Raw genomic sequence first — 15,280 nt, forward strand, 5'->3', positions numbered from 1 at the left:
TGGTATGCCATCTATTCCTGGTGATTTGTTTCTTCCAAGTATTTTAAGAGCAGCATTTACCGCACATTCTAAAATTTCTGGTTCTTCATCATATGGCTCCTCTGTGAATGAATCTGTCATCCTTGCATCTCTTTTATAGAGTTCTTCAGTGTATTGCTTCCATCTTCCTTTTATTTCATCTCGGTCAGTCGGTGTGTTCTGCTGTCGATTATTCAACATCCCTACTCGTGGTTTAAATTTCCTTTCATTTCTCTGATCTTTTGGAACAGGGCTCTTGTTCTTCCCTTTTTGTTGTCCTATTTCTATACAATAACTATTGTAATAGTTTTCTTTGTCTCTACGTACTAGTTGCTGTATTGTTGCGTTTCTATCTCCTTTTGCTTTTGCTTTCCTTCTCTCTTTAACTATTTGAAGAGTTTCTTCAGTCATCCATTGAGGTCTTTCTCTCTTTATAACTAGAGGTATTGTCTTTTTGCATTCTTCCCTGATAATGTCTCTGACTTCACTCCATAGTTCTTCTGGTTCTCTGTCAACTAAGTGTAAAGCCTCAAATCTGTTCCTTATTTGATCTTTATATTCTTCTGCGATGTTATTTAAATTGTGTTTTGGCATTATGATTGCTTTGTTCTTCTTCTTTAGCTTTACTCTGATTGTCTAAATAACACCACATAAAAGGAAAAGGCGATGGGGAGGGAAGAGGAAAAAAGCAAACTCGGGCACCAGTTCTTAAAGTTACAAAGCTCGTCCAATAGCCGGCTGGAATGGAAGCCATTCAAAGAGAGGAGGCACCAAATGGAGCCAATCTCTCAGCAGAGTCAGCTAGAGGGGCTCCATCTCCCACCTCCATCTGCTCCTGAGAGTCAGTTTACGAGGTGGATAAACTAAAGGCAGCTGGTCTCTGTGTAGAGCTGATAAAAGTGGCCTGTATATGCTGGGGGGTGGGGAAGGGAATCTTCCATGGCTGTTTATGGGGGAGTTCCTCCCAATGCAAATAACATCTTCAGAGCAGGAGGAGAAGGACTGCAAAGTTTTTAACAATAATGCTGCTGGTCTATATTTTATGAACTGTTGGTTTTAATTGTCACTGGTATTTTTGGTTTGCACTGAAATGGAACATTGTATGCTGCCAGTTTAGTTAACTGCATTTTATATTTGTTATTGTTTTAATGCTTTTACTTGTAACCTGCCTCGACAGGTGCTATAAAAATATTTCAAGTAAATAAATATTCCACCTGCCTGGTAAGACAAGGCCACTGGTCTGATCCAGCAGGCTCTTCTTTTGGTCTTATATCTGGAAAATTGTTGGATAAAAATACCTGTTATATATATATATCTAATACTGTTGCACACCACCCAACCTCTGAGTGGTGAGAGATCTCCAGGGGTCCCTGCGCTTACCCAGGGTTTGGCTTCCTTGGAAAGAAGGTCATCGGAGGCCGTGGTGTCTTTATGAAATATAGTTTATTTACACACATTCCAACCTGAGCTTGAGCAGTCCAGTAGATCTTGCATTTGCTTACAGGGGGCACCCTAAAGCCCTGGTGCAGAGAGCCAGCCCCTCTGCCTGCCTCCAGTTCCCAGCCTTTCCTCCGACTCCACTCAAAACACAAGCCTCTCCTTCACCCCCGGAAGGGGAGGGGGCTCTCCTGAAGAGTTTCACTAACAATAGGATCTCCCTGGCCCAGATAATGGGCACTAGATCAGCCCACTAACTCACCTGACCACTCTAGTAGACTAACAAAGGGAACTCATCTGACCAGCACAGTGGTCTTCTCACCCCCAGGTGCAGGGTTCCAGATCAGAGGCTCATAGGAACTCATAGAAATCATCCATGTCAACCCCCCAAACCCATAACACTACCTATTTTATGTACATACACACACATCCCATTCCCACCCAAGAAAAGCAAGAGATGTCAGTTCAAAGGCACTTTGACAGACAATTGTTAATGAGCGTTGGAGAGGTTGTGTTCAGAAACCTGAAACAACATTTCTTCACCCCCTTTCCTTTCCAGATTTCATTAATGAACTGTCTGTCCAGCTACAGTCTGTTGGAGAAAGAAATATCTTCAAATCACTGCCTGCAGAGGATTATATTCCTATATGATATTTCAAACCATATTAGGGAAACGTGTGTTGGAAGGTGATCAAGCGTTACTCTTCAATCTCATCCCAAAATTTTTGGTGGTTTTTTGTTTTTTTTAAAGGCAGTGCCTCTCCTGGGATGCAACCAGCATTTTATTCACATTTGAAGTTAACCCACTCAAGGATGCTTTTCATCTGAACAATTTGAATTTCAAGGATTTTTCTTTTCAGTAGGAAGAATGGAAGTGTGAAAATTTCAAGTATCTTTATGGCACACTAAGTTACAAGCGACTGATGGGCACATGACACGCTATCATACAACATGACAATATGACTGCTTTGAGCAACTGGAAGATCTTCATATTTGAAGATTCAGCCCCCTGGGGAAGTCTGTAGCTCACTGGTACCAGGTTCAGTCCTTAGCATCTGCAGGTAGGGCTGAGGATGTCCCTAATCTGAAATCCTGGAGAGCTTCTGCTAGTCAGTGTAGGCAATACTGAGCTAGATGGACCAATGGTCTGACTCCGTGTAAGGCACCTTCCCATGTTCCTGATGAAATAAAATAATGAGAGAGTGTGAGGTCATAGCAACCAGAGATGGAGGAAGCCTTGTAAGCTGTAGGAAATCCAGAGCATGAACTCCCCAATAGATGGTTATTCTGCCTCTGCTTGAAGGCGCCTGGCGAGGAGGAGCCACCACCCTTCTGAGTAATTGGTTCCATTCTCAAACTGCTTTTACTGCTAAGAAATGTCTGCAAACCTGCGACTGAAATCTACCCTCCTGTAACCTACGTCAGTTAGACTGAAGCTGAAGCCATTGTTGAAGAATATTGGGCCCAGGACATAGCAATGCAGCACAGGTTGCTACCCAAAATATCATGAGAGACTTTAGGTTATATCCAGTGCTAGTCCTACTTAGAGCAGACCCATTGAAATGAATAGACATGGCTAGCTTAAGTCCGTTAATTTCAGTGGATCTGCTCTGAGTAGGACTTAACTGGATATAACCCTTTTTCAACAAGACAAATCACATGCAGGGATGGGTGAGGATTTTGATTCAGTTTGCATTTCAAGCAGAATTTATCAAATTCACACTTTCCAAAACAATATGAGAACCAAAACACAGCCATCCTTTGAAATTTGCATTTATTAGAATTTTGGGATGCAGTTCGCCAACTAAACAACATTTACAAAAATGCATACATTAGGGGAAATTTGCATTAAAATGAATATGTGAGTGAAAATAATATGCAAAGAGGCATGAAATGATGAGAAATGGCTTGCAAAAATGTGTACCTTTATCAAAACTGCCAACAAAAATGTGTTTATTTGGAGACATTCGCATGAAAATGGTGGAGAATTTTCATGAGGATTTTTTTTAAAAAAATTGCAAATCACTGTGGAAATGTACAGAACGGAATTTAACACTGGAAAAATGAGAAACGGAGAGAAGCGAAACAGGCAGATCTTTCCATCCCTAAACACATCTGAAGAATCCTTTGGCTGTGATAATTCCTCTTCCTTGCTCAGATGGAGGCTGCAGAGAGGATGGGTGAGTGGGTGTGTTGATACCTCTGACTTCCATGTGTCTGGAATATACCCCACTGTACAAAGGCAAGGGTCACATCTATTGCTCCTCCCACTTTTGCCTCTGGCCCTGACCATCACTGTCAGGCAGCCCCTGAAAGGAGCATATTTACATATGCCCATTCATATGTAGAGATGCAAATTTAGGCCATATTTCAAAGGGAACAAAGATGCTGGCTCTTGCTGTCAGGGCTTACTTTGGGCTCTGGGCTTTCTGCGCGCACTGTATGTGGGCTGTGCACTAGGGAGGGCAAATCTGTTAATTTCAGTTCCTGAAGTTTCCCATTTTTCCAAACTTTAATTCAGTTCTCCACATTTCTTCAGCAATTAGCAATTAAAAAAACCCTCTAATAAACACATTATTATTCAGTTTTGACTAATACATACGTTTGCAAGCAGTTTTGCCTAATATACTGCATATCTGAATGATATTTTCACTAATATGTATGTTTTAATGCACATTTCCCCACACTATATGCATTTTGTTGGAGAACGGCATCACAATTCAGAGAAGAGTGAATTTTGAAGGACAGCTGTGTTTCGGTTCAAGAAGTGCAAATTAGGTAGTTTCTCATTAAAATACAATCAAAATCAATTTTCTTCTCCATCTCTACCTGTGTCCTCCATCCCATGGTAGGAACTGATGCTTATGTAGATATTAAGACTAAAACAAGTCCTGCCCAGTATCTAACATCTCTCTCTCTCTCTCTCTCTCTCTCTCTCACACACACACACACACACACACACACACACACACACACACACACACACACCACCGGGATGGGGGTCTCACTGGTGTTGCCCTTGTAAGCAAAATCTCTTTTTAAAAAGTTTATTAACGGGGGGGGGGGGAGAGGCAGGAGACAGGGAGCTCAGGCAATCTGGCCCGCCCCCTAACAATGGCCCTGTTTGTAAGCTAGGCTTTGAAGAAGGGAACTACATGTCATAAAGATGGCTTAGCCAACTAACTCTCTGTCATCCAAGCCAACTAAAATCAGTTTTCTGGAAGCAGAAAAGAATAAACTGCACACAGCCTTGGTTTGTGTCGTCGCTTCCACCTCTTCTCTCCTCAGTACCTTCCAATTGGCTCAACTTTTTTCTCTATTTCTCTTCGTGGAACTGGCTGCTCTCAGGACGTAAGACTCTTATAAAGTATGTAACTCAAGACTGCTCACTTGTAAAGCGAGGTTTGCAAATGCTCCATCTTCTGCTGCTTGTGTGAGCAGAGCCCCCACCAGTCCTTCAAGGGCTCCTGCACGGTAGAGTAGCAGCAAGATGGACGACAGGTTCCCCACTTCCTCGCTGCTGGTGGCTGGGCTACTGAGACTGGTGGGTGAGTAAGAAGGGCAGATAAATTTGTTAGGCTTGCATATTAATGTGAGCCTATTAATGAGAAGACATTAGTAGAAAAGACTACAGAAATACCTCGCATTAACGTACTCAATGGGACCAGAGCGAGTACGTAAACCGAAAACGTCCTTAAAGCGAAGCACTACCTTTTAAAACTTTTTTTACCTCTCCTTCATGCGGAGCCTCAAAGCCCCGTGCTAAAGCCTCTGCTGCTGTGCTGCCGCTCCTCTCAGCTGATCGCTATCGCACCTCCCAGCTGATTTGCGGTGGTGCGATCACGTCTATTTCCACCCCTGCGCGCTAAAGCCTCTGCTGCTACGCTGCGTTTCTGGAGAAATACAGACATATGGAGCATGTACGTTATAGCGAGGCGACGTTAAGTGAAGCGACGTTAAGCAGGGTATGCCTGTATAATGCTGGGGAAAACAGAAGGGAGTAGAAAAAGAGGAAGACCAAACAAGAGATGGATTGAACCCAAAAAGGAAGCCACAGACCTGAACTTACAAGATCTGAACAGGGTGGTTCATGACAGATGCTCTTGGAGGTCGCTGATTCATAGGGTCGCCATAAGTCGAAATCCACTTGAAGGCCAATAGTGAACCGATACACAGTTTTTCTTCAAAATTTGCACTTCTCTGAATTTGGCAATGCAGTTCTCCAACCAAAGTATGTACACAAAAATGTGCATCTTAATGAAAAGTGCATACAAAAAGGCATATGTTAGGAAAAGTACCCTACAAAAATGCATTCTAGCTGGAAAATTGTGTGCAAAATGCATATACTAGGCAAAATGGTGTACAAAAATGTATATATCAGTGTCAAGAGAAATGGGCAATTCAGATTTTTTTTAAAAAAAATAAAACTCAGACTGATGGGGAGAACCAAACTTAAAATTGGAAAAAATAAGAATCTGAGAGAAACCAAAATGAACAGATTTGTCCACTCCCAGCTTCTTCTTGCTTCTCTGTAGGGCTGTTTTGGCTGTGTAACTGTCCTAACTCAGCCCTTGAGTCTGCTATCCGTCTATATGAGATGTCATGCATCCATTAAACCATCTGTTAGGCTTGCAATTAACAGCTGCAGTGCTTCTTTTCGCCAAGAGTTTTCTGCCCCCTTGACTTGAACTTCTGATCCTCATCTCCACTGTAGCATGGTTATGGCCAGTGAGATGGCTAGAGGATTTGCTCATTGCAGAGGCCATTGCTTGACCTTGGCTTACTCGTTTGCAAGATGCGTAGATTCCACTTGTCCCTGCTAATGGCATCCACCTGGATTCACGGAAGCACAAAAGCGAAGCTTTCCCAAAATGCATGTTTGCTCGCAGGAAAGTTTAACCTTCTAATCATGAGCTAAGGCAAGGCCTTGGGGATGTCAACAGCTGCTGCAGTAGCAGATGTATGGTAGTAAAAATAAGAGGGAGGTTGGAGGAAGATGGCTGCTGGCAGGCAGGTCCACTAGCGAGCTCTGGAGCTCATACCCGCCTCGCCTCTTTTTTTGCTATCTTTAGAGATATTCTTTGGAAATTTTTATTCTGGAACCTAACAGCATCAACAACACCTATTTTTTGAAGGCTATGGAACCATTTTATCAGCAAGAAAACAGACTGTTTATCAGCCGGTGAGTCATAACTCTGCTTCGCACTACTAACTCAAGGAATATAATTTACCATAACAAAATCTAAGGATTCCTAAGATAAAACTACTTAGCCTTGGAGTCGACAATTTATAATTATACCTCCGTTCATATTAGAGTTTAAAAGGCAAACTTTATAGTTTTTAAAATGGTTCAAACAAGGAAAAGATGTTATGAACATGACCATAAATCAGACCAGGTTTTGGAAGAATCTGGGAATGGGGATCAACAGCTTAAAATTACAAACTTCTTTTTACCAACCAAAGCGGATAAGACAAAGAGAAATGCGTCACGATCTATTGAGAAAACTCCTTCCCAAATCGAAACAGAACAATTCTGCACCTGCTTGAGTGAGGAATTCCAGGCAAGGGATGACCCAGAAATTATACAAAGCCTGGTGTATGGAACATCCACAGATCCCCTTTTTGGGCAGACGCATACACCTAGTCTGATCAACTCTCTGCTGCAGGTACCTGAAAGCAAGGAGACGCCATCTTCCTCTCTGTACAAGGACAGTGACTTACATTCCCCCTTAGACATTCTGTCTACTGTGCATGCTACAGACATCGACAGCCAGACTCCTATTTTTACTCAATCACAGCCATCTTCTTCCTGCTCTACAGAAGTTACTGAAACCACGGAACTGGCACAAATTGGCCAAAAACTACTTCTAACTGGCCAAAAATGTGTGCAGTTACAATTAGCCATCGTGGCAAAAGAGACTGAAAACATCAAAGCCTTTTTGGAAGAAACAAACAACCTTCTAAAATCATTTATGGAAGAACTATCCAAACTATATTTGAGTTTAAACTACACTCTTCCCCCCCACAAAACAACAACAACACTGAAGTGTGCAAACATAAAGAAACCTCGTATTGCACCTAAGGAGAAAAAATCCAAAAACATAAAAAATTACAAACCGCCAAGGAGTAAGAAGATGAACTTTCAGAAACTTTTTAAAGTACTTAAAGCTCAACAGCAAACAGCTTCGCAAACAAAGAATTTATCTGCTTGATCTACAGTGAGAACACCCCCTAGATCTTATTGCAAAGCCTTACCAGAAAGAAAAAAAAGTCCAAATCTCCCAGAGCTACTTACTCACCCCAACCCGAGGTCCTATAGCGGAAAATGCTCTACCAATAACAAGATTTCACGACGAGAGAATACAAATGGGAATTGGCTTCTCAAATATAATTCAAACAAATTTGCACTGCTGAATCTTCCTCTTCTTAACATCAAAGAAAAAGTAAACATCAGGAAGCAAAGAGTGTGTTACGCCCTCCAGTCGTTAGGTGTAATGGATTTACGGCCTGACGATATCTCGTATGTGGAATTCCTTTACAACCCCTCAACAAAAACGTCTGCTTTACTTACCTTTAAATCGGCTGAGAAAACAGCACGGATAATTGCAAATAAATCCCTTCTCAGCTACCATGGAATATCCGTTCAGAGACATTTCACAAACCTGGCTAGTCCAATTTCCCTGTTCACAAAGAGAACTCCAACAACAAACCTTATCTCTTCACAAGAGAGGAGGAAGTCTTCCTCGAACAGCAGCAAAAATATATCAAACTCTGGAAACTTGGATCCATTCCTGGAACAGCTTCCTCTTAAAAGCACATTAAACATGAACTGCTCTTCTCTATCATTAGGATCAACTATGCTGGAAAAGAATTTATCCCCTTTGACTCCCCCAGCACAAGAAACTTTAAACTTTGAAACACTTAACTCCATAAACTCTGATCTTATTATTTTGGATGAAGTAAGCTCCTCCCCACCACCAGCTCCCATTTTCGTTCTGTTACAGTCACCTTCTTCTCCGGTAAACAGTAAGGAAAATCAAGATCTTGCATTTGACTTTGCTTGTGAGGGAGAGGAGGAACTATTAAATAGTTTCCATACATTCACTGAGAATGAACAAAGTGAGGTCATAAACAAAATGCAGAACCTGTTAAACTAAGGGCAAAAAGAACATGTTCCAGATACTTGGAGGACTATGAACTGAACTCACCATCCAGCATTCAAGTTTCTCCTCTGAAAGTTCCCTTAAAGGTACTGCCACATTGTTACTCAAATGTTTGTAGACCTAGCACAATATGTGATGTGATAGTACATGAGGTTCCTGAACTGACTTGACAACCCTTATTAAATTCTAAAAACCCGATTCTAACCTGTGAATCTCCTGAAAAAATGGTAAACCCTCATTTCAGGACATCACAGCACTCACTCTGCAAATCTTATACAGCAAAGGAAATTTCTAATCCTACGAATTCAATTATTAATGCATGCCAGGTTTCTGTTCTCTCACCTAATTTTACATTCCACCTTCTCTCCTGGAACATTGCAGGGTGGAATGCCAAACAAAAAATTCCTGACTTTATTACTTTTCTGAACAAATTTGACTTAATTTTCTTACAGGAGACGTGGTGTACCCTTAAATTAATAGTGGATGGTTTCTCTTGTTCATGTTTACCAGCGACCTATTCCCAACCCAGTTCCAAAGGCAGACCCAAAGGAGGCCTAGCCATACTCATTTCTACTTCTGTAACAGCTCGCTCTATAAGTTTAACCCCTTGTAAAAACATTGCACAGGCTGTTTTATTATCTTTTAGCACATTTTCTCTTCTGTTAGTAAATGTTTATATTCCCCCTCATGCCTCTCGGGCACAAATTGACTGTGACTGGGACGTTCTTACCAATTATCTAACATCACTCGAGGCTAAATTCCCCAAAGCGCCTCTCATTGTTATGGGTGATTTCAACGCTAGGTCTGGCCCCCACAATGATGCGCTATTTGCTTCAAACCTCTGGGGGGGCGAGGACACCGCCCCATACCTCCCAGGCTATGCTAGGACTTCCAAGGACCCCAAGATAAATTATGGTGGAATATGTTTATACCGATTCCTTGCTAGACACAGCCTAATAATGTTGAACGGTCATAAGCAGATAGATTCATGTGCGGAATTTACCTACATTTCTGGCCTCAGGTGCAGTGTCATCGATTACACCTTGATCTCGCATTCCCTGTTCAGGTTTATTTTGGACTTTTCTGTCGGCTCCAGACAGGATAGTGATCACCTTCCCCTTACCTTTTCCTTTTATCTACCAGAACGCGGTCGCTTGCTCCTTACCCATAAACCAATGGCAAATCTAATCCACCCCACCCATAAAAGAACATTTTGGACTCCCACAGTAGCCTCTAATGTGGCCTTATTTCTCACTTCCCCCTCTGCCCTGTCCTTACAGAGGGAGATCATGCATGCTTCTGATTCATATTTAGCGTCAATAGTGTATAACTCCTTAATTACAAAACTTAAAGCCTCTATTATCCCACCATCTTCTTCCTTCAGGGCTCCTCCTACCACTGGTTTTCCCAGATGGTTTGATAAGGACTGTCTTGATGCTAAGAAACAGCTGAGACGGCTATACCATCAATATCGACACCAAAATTTAACCACCCTCCCCCCTGAGTATTTTATTATCAAAAAATACTACAAGCATATGATAGTCATCAAAAAAGGCAGGTGATGCATGAAGATTGGGAAGCCTTAATTCAAGCTTCCAGATCAAATAATTCGAAGTGTTTTTGGGAGCTGGTTTCTGGTTCTATGAGCCCACTAAATCCGGCCCCTTGCCACATTTCCCCATACCTCTGGGAGAAATATTTTTCTGCAAACAACGAGACTGTAAATGCTGTTTCCTTTATTGATAATTTAACAAATCTTCCCACTTGGCCACCTGTAACCCAAAAAGAAATTATTGATTTGATTGCTAGCTTGAAATCCGGCAAAGCTCCTGGACCTGATAATATACTTTCTGAAATGTTGAAGGCGCACCAAGCTTGGTGGGCCCCTCTTCTAGCAAATTTCTTTACTCTGATCAATAATTCTGGATGCTTCCCTGAGTCTTGGCTCGAATCCATAGTTATCCCTATATTTAAAAAAGGGAACAAAGAGGACCCAGCAAATTACCGCCCAATTAGCCTCCTTTCCATTATTGGCAAACTATATGCCTGCTACTTAAAAGAGAGACTCTCATCTTGGTTGGATGAGGATAATATCCTTGGGAGGGAGCAGGCAGCTTTCCGGAAAGGTAGGTCTGGGATAGAACACTGTGTGATTTTAAATCACTTAGCTGAAAAATACAAGAACCGCTGGGGTAACGGCCTGTTTGTTGCCTTTGTTGACTTGAAATCGGCTTTTGATTCCATCCCTAGGGAGATACTATGGGCGAAACTCGCAAAATCTACGATCGACAAGAGACTCCTCTTCTTAATTAGCCGTCTGCACCACCACACATCCTTTCGTGTTAGATGTAGTCGTGAAGGTCATCTCACAAACCCCATTACTACAACAAAAGGTGTAAGACAAGGCTGCATACTAGCCCCACTTCTATTTAATTTTTTCATGAATGATCTGTCCCTCTATTGTCAATCCCCGGACTTCCACCCCCCTAAGTTAGCGAACCTGCATTGTCCTCTGTTATTGTATGCAGACGACGCTGTCCTCCTTTCTGTTTCTAAAGTAGGACTCAAACACCTAACAAAAGCTTTTATGAGTTTCTGTCATGATAACAAACTATCTATAAACTTTTCCAAAACTAAGATCTTAGCTTTTGCCAAGCACTCTCCTGCTCACGCATGGACAATTAATACCCATAAAATAAAACAGGTTTCTCATTTCAAATACCTTGGTATACTTTTTCATTCCTCTCTGTCCTGGACTCCCCATATCCGAGGGGCTATTTCTACTGCTCGCAACTCAGCCAGTGGTATTCGAAGGTTCTTCTTCACTAAAGGAGGACAATACATTCCGGCAGCCCTAAAGGTTTTTAGATCCAAAACTATTTCTCAACTTCTCTACGGGGTTCCTTTATGGATTGGCACCTTCAACTCTTCTGCGGAGACAGTTCTCTCCTTGTTTCTCAGACAAATTTTTGGCGTTCCCAGGTGCGTTCCTGCGGCGGTCCTTAGGTTAGAATCTGGCCTAGTCTCACTTAAGTCTCAAGCGTGGTTGGCCGCCCTAAATTTCTGTTTTAAAATGTCTTATGAAAAATCTACTGGCTATCTCCCTTTACTCTGGGAAGACTCTTTTACCTCGAAATGGGCCCGAACGTTTACAAATTACCTTGCAAGTATTGGCCTCTCAATTGAACATCTGATGTCCCTCGCTCCAGAGACAGTTAAACATTCTATCCGGACTCGTATTAGCGATATGGACTTCCAATGCTCCATAACTGCAGCCACCTCGACCTGTTCTCCTATTCACTTTGGTCTGAGCTTTGTGCCTATGCTCAGTGCCCCTTATCTGGAAACTCTTACGATCCCCAAATATCGTCTAGCCTTTACGAAGGCTAGATTTAACTGTCTTATCTCTGCCTTACTTGAAGGGAGATTTAAACATATCCCGTATGCAAACCGATTATGCCTTTGTGGTGTCAGCGCCATAGAAACTCTCTTTCATGTCATCTTTGAGTGCGCCCTATATGACGATATTCGCTCCAAATTCATAACCCCCATCATAAATAAATACCCCTACAAACCGCTTAACTGTTTACTTTTACATCTTTTGTCAGCAGCTAATAAGGATACTATCTTGCCAGTTGCTAAATACATTTTCGCGGCTCAATCAATTCGGAAGGCATCTATCCCTTCAGAAGCTTCCGCCACCCAACTGTAACTGTTTTCCTTTTTTTTTTTTTTCAATAATTTTTATTCAGATTTTCATAAAACATACAAGACAAAATCATAAAACATTCAAAGACAAAAAACAAAATCAAAAATAGTTAAACAAAAAGAAAAAAAGAAAAGAAGAAAAAAAAAAAAAATAAAGAGTAAAATATTGACTTCCCATTTGTCAAAGATCAAATCAGTTATAAGTCTATAATATATAGCAATCCTGTCTCTTAAGTCATATTATAAAATCACTTTCCTCCAGTAGTTATCTTACTTAATCATCAAATCTCATAAACATTACTTTATTCTTTCCACAAAAAGTCAAAGAGGGGTTTCAATTCTTTAAGAAATATATCTATCAATTTTTTTTTTCCAGATAAGCATATCGATTAATCCATCTCATTACTAATTATGATAATCTTATTGTCATAACCATAGTCAAAATAAACATTTCAATTAATCCATCACATCAGAATCTGTTAGGTTCAGTAATTTCAGTAGCCATTGTTCTATTATCTCTATTAGTTCCATTTTCCATCTTCCATCTTCAGTAGTCTTGTTAAGTCCAGTAATTTCAATATCCAATCTTCCATTATCAGTATTCCATAATAATCTTGCTGTCAAAGCCATAGTCATATAATAAGAGTCTGATGGGAATTACCTCTATCCCAAATATTTTCTTGCCATCCATTCTGAATAAGTTGCTGAAATACTGCTGTAAAATCATATCTCTGTTCTTTTTTTCAAAATACACTGGGTCATCTCTTAAAAGTTTTTCCATTGTCACATGGCTGCAGTTAATTCCATAGATTTTCTCTATATTGGGCTCCATCACATCATTCCAGTCCAGAAGATAATCCATGCCATTGATAACTTTATCTCTAGAGTCTTCATTAATTTCTTCAGAGATAACATTGAGTTCCAAACAATAGATTTTATTTCTAAAGTCCATAGACTCCAAATCTTGTTCCTGTTCCACGTTTGTTCCAATCTCCGGGATCTCCTCTCTCACAGGGACCCCTATTCCAGTCTCCAGGGTCTCCTCTCTCACAGGGACCCCTATTCCAATCTCCGGGGTCTCCTCTCTCACAGGGACCCCTTCCAGGGTCACCTCTCTCACAGGGACCCTTATATCTTTAATCTCCTGCTTCATTTTACTCAATTCAATTTTCGTTATCTCAATCTCATTCATTATTCTCTGAAACATAGTTATTTCCAGATTCTCAGCCACTTTCTTAATTGCCATTTTAAAAGAAAAATATAGGAAAACCACTTCTTATTTCAGCAACAATTGGGTTAATACTCCAAACTTGGTGACATCACAGTATAAACAGAGCAGACAGCCTTATCTCTCCAATAGTTAAGTAAACAAAATGCAGTTCCCAGGATCGAAGCAATTAATGGCAATCGTCAAGAAACAGATTCGTCAAAATAAAATAGACCAAAAAGAGAGTAGTCTCAAAACAGTATAATATTTTTCAAAATAAAAATCTGGAATAGAAATCCCTCTTCTGTGTGTATCTTTAGAATGCAAATCCAGGACAGCTTTTTGCAACAAAAACAGAGATAAGCTATTAATTAGTGCGTAGCAGAGAGAAGTTACGGCTCCCCAGTGAGATGTCAAAAACCGATCAATCTGGCAAATCTCTTTTAAACAGCAACAATTTAAGTCAAGTAAAAGAAAAATATAGAAAGAAGGGTGCTTGCCTGTTAGTGCGTTCTCTCTTAGAAGATAAGATGAACGTTCGCTTTAACAGATAGAGCTTGCTGTTGAAAATCCGTCCCACCTTCGTCGGCTGGACCTCGTCCCATAAATTAATGAGATCTGGTCGTCCCAACAAAAATAGGCTTTGAGGTTAATCTCTTCGTTTCTCCCTACCCGGGAGAAGTTTAATCAGTCAAAAAAAAAGAAAAAACTGACTGATATATCTGAATAAGCTTCTTTTGAGGCAGGAGCCCGTCTCAAAAGCAGGCACAGGCTAAGTCACCCTTCCCGGAAGTCCGAGCAGTGGTGATAGTGTTTTCCTTGTTGTTTTATTGTTTTACTGTTTTAACATGACTGCAACTTTGTAACCTTTTATTATAAATGTATGTAGTTTTATTTATAAATGTCTTTTGGTCTATGACTGTATCAATAAAGATTGATTGATTGAGTGAGTAAAAATAAGAGATTGTTTAAAAGAGCCCTTTATTATCCAGAAATTTAAAATAATGTTTTTTTTTATTTGGAGACCTCTGAGGGGAAGATAATACTGTATGTATGGTTTGTTTTGGACCTCGCTGATGACACAAAGCAGCTGGGAACCAACTTTATGTTCCCACTTAAACCAGATTTACAGCCACTTTAGGTCTCCACTGTTGTGCAGAGAAATCTCTTCATTGGGAGGTTGACATTTATGAGGATTTACAGGGGTAGTTTTATCAAGATCAATTTTGAGTGAAGGAACCTGTCACTTGATTGTGTGTTACTGCTGTGAAAAAAATATTGAGATGGCGGTGATGATGGTTAGGGGACGGCCGGACAGAGAACTTGATTAACAGGTCTCAGTTCGGCACCAAGCTCCAAGGCAGCAATCAGGTAAAGGAAGTTGAAGCGTGGGATGCTAAAAATATAGTGCTTGGACTCAGGAGCAATTCTGATGCTACGGTTTTATAGAGCCTGGTGGCATGGGACTGGCCCTTGAGGGTCAGCTGACTGGAAGCGCAAGTGCACCTGGTATGGCAGCCTAGATGGTGCTCTTGAAGCACAGGGATCTGTGTGCTGGGCTTGCAGAGAGCGAGCGAGTGCTGGTGGCCTGGTACCAGAGTCTCGCTGCAGACAGCCTTGCTTCCAGCACTCCTTTGGGTGTCTTAAAGGGGTGCAAATTCAGCCTGAAAGTCGTGGGCTGTGTTGATTGATTGATTTAGAAAATTTATAAACCACCTGATCAAAAAGATCTTCAAGTGGTGTACAA

General features: G+C 41.0%; 1 long non-coding RNA gene across 2 annotated transcripts; it reads right to left on the bottom strand.

Annotated features, from left to right (window-relative positions):
* Positions 1-1,535: 1,535 nt before the first annotated feature.
* LOC133368651 (uncharacterized) lies at positions 1,536-8,354 on the bottom strand. Of its 2 annotated transcripts, none has more exons than XR_009758722.1 (3): positions 8,027-8,354; positions 4,846-4,996; positions 1,536-2,633 (listed from the first exon to the last, which is right to left on the bottom strand). It is a non-coding gene; the product is annotated as an uncharacterized LOC133368651 (long non-coding RNA). The 2 variants fall into 2 exon arrangements; XR_009758721.1 differs by lacking the exon at positions 8,027-8,354 and adding an exon at positions 5,525-5,697.
* Positions 8,355-15,280: the final 6,926 nt, after the last annotated feature.

Source organism: Rhineura floridana, chromosome 12, assembly GCF_030035675.1.
Source record: "Rhineura floridana isolate rRhiFlo1 chromosome 12, rRhiFlo1.hap2, whole genome shotgun sequence".
NCBI classification, from domain to species: domain Eukaryota; kingdom Metazoa; phylum Chordata; class Lepidosauria; order Squamata; family Rhineuridae; genus Rhineura; species Rhineura floridana.